The 4,399-nt window shown below is 32.9% G+C and overlaps 1 long non-coding RNA gene across 1 annotated transcript; it reads right to left on the bottom strand.

Annotated features, from left to right (window-relative positions):
- Positions 1–329: 329 nt before the first annotated feature.
- On the bottom strand, positions 330–2,188 carry LOC133293269 (uncharacterized). Its single transcript, XR_009749041.1, has 3 exons — positions 2,094–2,188; positions 1,826–1,963; positions 330–430 (listed from the first exon to the last, which is right to left on the bottom strand). It is a non-coding gene; the product is annotated as an uncharacterized LOC133293269 (long non-coding RNA).
- Between the last annotated feature and the right edge of the window lie 2,211 nt (positions 2,189–4,399).

Here is a 4,399-nt window from a genome sequence, read left to right on the forward strand (position 1 = left end):
ATATTCAATAGCATACTCATAATGACCAGAGGACTAAAGTTTCCTCGGCTATACCTTATGTACATCGTGATCATATCCATAAATGTTTCCTCTGTTCAGAAAACCATAACTTACACTTCCAAGGCTTTTATCCCATTGAAGATCATATCATATTAACTTATCATAACATAAATAATTTCATATGCATGCACTATATGAATACAACTACGCAAAGTATCAATATTAACAACAATTATATCCATACGGAAACCATAATCGCCATTGATCATGGCAGGACAAAAAAAAGCTGAGAAAACTCCTAAACCGAAAGCTTACCTGAATGCTTTCCGTTTCTATAACTTGTTTTACACGAAGACTATGAACTTAGCTATCCACGTGTAGTCCGTCTCACAGGGTTCGAATTTCTGGGATTCACACCTCTTGCTTTTCACTGGTACCATAATTAACGTACCGTTAATGACAGTTTATTATATTATTTTTTTAAGTAACCAATATTCTTTCAGTTACAACGTTCATTAACTTAGTATTCCAACATTCCTTTATTTATTACAATTCATGGCATACAAGGTCTTACTCTGAATTCACAAGTCATAATAGACCCTTAACCGGTTAGTTCAACCACTAATACCCATACATATTTTTATCTCATTAAGACTTACATACACTGTTACGGTCCACAAAACATAGACAAACAATTCATATAAGGTCATTCTAATTCATTTCTCTTACTAACCAAAATCATACATATATAATTTCATCAAGTTTAATTAGCTTAAATATTGGTCGAATAGTTACATATACATATACTCATGGATTTACCATTTCATCTTAGTTAATTAATGCTTCATTTTACTAACAATTGCAAAGGAACATCACACACTCATAATATTAATTAACACCATTCAATGGCCAAAATACATGTATAGCCTAAATGTGCCCATGTAAGTTCCCCACAATTTATCAACTTTTATATTATAAAACAAGCATTCTTTAAGCATACCTACATGATCAATAATCATTCTTCATCACTCTTGCACTATATGGCCGATTGACCTATTTAATGATTCCATAATTTTCTTTCAAGCTTTCAATCACTTACGTCATATTCAAGGAACCTCCAACACCATTTAGCTTAATGACAACATAATTCCATTCACTTCCATGAAATAGCCGATTGGAACTTATAGAGTTTCAAGGATTTTCTCACCACCTCTACTCTTTACTCTGTATTCTATCAATCTTTAACCAATCATTGAACATGAGTTCATATGCAAAATTAATCAAACACATCATGTACCTATTTAAACTACCATTGCCAAATAGTAACTATATGACAAATTGAGACTTCTATCAACTTCACTACATTAACACCAACTTGTTTCATGCTAAGTAACCTTCTAATATATATTTTTAGTCGCACACACACATAAAAACAAGATCTAAATATGTCTTATGTAATTTATTTTACTTGGCCGAATTGGCCTATAAAGGATTCTATAGTCTTTCTTCATAATTTCACTCTTAATTTAATTAAAGCAATCATCAAACAATCACTTGAAATCAATATTTCTTTTAGACAATCTAGCAAACACATGGTTGGCACCACTTAATCACATTATGGCTGAAAATTTCTTTGTATATACAAGGTTCCTCTATTTTTATTTTCAACTAAAACAAACATATATAAACTTCCAACAACTAAATACCAATAATCAATCATAAAATTCATCAATATTTCCATGTTTAAACTTATTAATAACAGCCCCCCATCCAAGCAATTAATTTTATAACTTGAAATCTAACACACCAAGTGAAGATTATTTACCTAGGCTAGCTTTTCCAATCACCAGGGAAGACTCCCCAAAGCTTTAAACTATTAGCTTTTCCAATCACCAAGGAAGACTCCCCAAAGCTTTAAACTATGAAATAGTGTCTTTTTTTCTTTCTTTTCCTATGCAGGTCGCTGCTGCCCAAAGGAGGAAAGAAGAGATTTAATGCTTCCCACAAAAAAATAAATCTGGAAATAACTTCACAACATAGTTATCTACATGTTTCATGAAGACCACGAGGTGAAATGATGACTAGAACCTAACCTTCAAACTTGCCCTTTCTCCATTGAAGTCTTCGACCAAGGAAGAAGAGAGGGAGAGAGTACAGAGCGTGTTCTTTAAAGAAGGAAAGAGAAACCGCCTATTTAACATGTTGATGACCAAGCTTCTTCAATTTTTAAACCTTCATTTTAACTTTGTTTTTAATTCCTATTGGTTCCCCTAAAGTGCTTTGACTTTTCTTTTACAACAACTTTCATCATCTCTTTATTAGAAAAAATAACAGCAACGTAACTTGAAAGAAAATAGACAACACTTATTAGGAATTTAGGTTGGTAACCAAAATTGTCTTATTATACAAGTCTTTAAAGGTTTTAACTTTCTTAACCTATCTTAATTTCTATTGGTCCTTTCTTATCAATTTTCCACAACATTCATCAATCATCTAATGAAAGAAAAGAACTTACGTAACCATGTAACAAAGAAGAGACAAAATCGTTTATGACTAAGCAATATCACTAAGTGTATTTATTTACACTACTTTGACTTTTATAAAATCAAAACCCATCTTATTGGTTTGTAATTAACCAAGTTTGACTTTTTTTTTTTTTTTTTTTTTAATTAATTTAAGCCCCATTTAATTAAATTAAAGATACTTTGAACCCACTAATTTCTTTTTTTAAACTATTTAATTATACATTCTAATCCATATTTAGGCTTATTTTGTCTAATCACCAAAATAACCCTAACTTACACCTTAATGACATTCATATTTTTAATCATATCAAATAATTATATTTGAATCCTATTACACTTGTATGATTGTAACATCTTATTAATTATTATTTCAATCTAATAATTTATCTCACATAATTTTCTTGAATAAGTGTTTAATTTAATTAGACACCTAATTAATTTCTTTTCTCTTTGACCCACTTCTAGGCGGGGCGGGTTGAAGTGGGTTGGTGGGTTGAAAATCTCAACCCAACTCGTCCCGTTTTGGCGGGTTGACCCGTCGGGCAGTGGCGGAGCCACGTTGTGGCCTACAGTTGCCTTGGCACTGGCTTATTTAGCCACGTTCATTTAGCTACATTTGAAAAGTAGCAAATTCTTTTCAAATTTTTTGAAAATTAGCCACGTTTTGGTCGTAGCCAAAGAACCGTAGCTATTTGGGCACTAGCTGAATTTTTTGGCACTTGCTAACATGTCATGCTGGCTCCGCCACTGCCGTCGTGCTCAACCCATATTGTCACCCCTAAATTTACATATAAAGTAGAGTCATCAAAACAGGCTATCTCTTCCTGTTAGGCCCTAGCTCGCACGAGTTTAGGCAAAAAATCCTACAAATAAAAAAGCCTGCATGAGCCAAAAACTTATATAATCCCACGAGATAGGGCCTGTCCACGAGCCAAAATTTCATATAAGTCAATCATTTGTCATTAATTAAAATTGTGACAGTAGCAAACAGACATCACCAAAACCTTATCTGAAATTTCCATCCCTGATCCATCTACCGCTCCCAACTTCTACACTATATAATCAACTATAATGGAAAGAACAAAAAATCTTTACGTAATCCTCCAAGAAAAGCAATCAATGAGATAAAATAAACCATGTTTTCATATAATTGAATGGAAATTGATTTCTCCGGAGAAACTATTCCCCTATTACAGACTCATAAAAATGTCTCATCCATCTTTTTTCTTTAATATAATGAGTCCCGTATATTTAATGGGTATGCAGAAGAGGAATAATTTCTTCTGCAACATGAGAAACTAGGAAAACTATTGCCACTTTGTTATTCCTCACTTTAACATAAATTCGTTACATTAATTATGCATTTGCTACTTTAGAGTAATAACCAACAAAATAGCTTTAGGCTTCTTTTCAATGGTATGAGATTCACCATTATTGCCTTTATTTTATTTAGCTGTTGATTTCATTAGCAATTTTCGTCTAGCTTCTTTCCTTTGTCATTATTTTCTATCATCCCACCATAGCGGAATGTTGTTGACCCAATTCGCAATTCAACATATAGCTATGAGTTATGAAAGTGCTTGATGAAGTTGAGGTGAAAGTAAAGGATGGGGACAGTGAATTCAGAAAATATCTCTGTCCTTTGCAGAATCTGCATCATCGAAATTCAAAACTTAGATAGAAATATAAACCATCCAAATGGAAAAATAAAAGGACGTTTGAAAAATAAACACCAAAAATGAGAAAGATCATGTGGCAGATAGTAGGGGTGTTAACGGGCCGAGCCGAGCCGAGCTTTGATATTAACGGGCCAAGCCTGTATTTAAACAGCCTGTTACCTGTTACGAATATAATATTAGCCTGTGGCCTGGTTC

Source organism: Gastrolobium bilobum, unplaced genomic scaffold (genome assembly GCF_033153095.1).
Source record: "Gastrolobium bilobum isolate Gb01-03AN ecotype WA unplaced genomic scaffold, APGP_CSIRO_Gbil_v1 utg116229, whole genome shotgun sequence".
NCBI lineage: Eukaryota > Viridiplantae > Streptophyta > Magnoliopsida > Fabales > Fabaceae > Gastrolobium > Gastrolobium bilobum.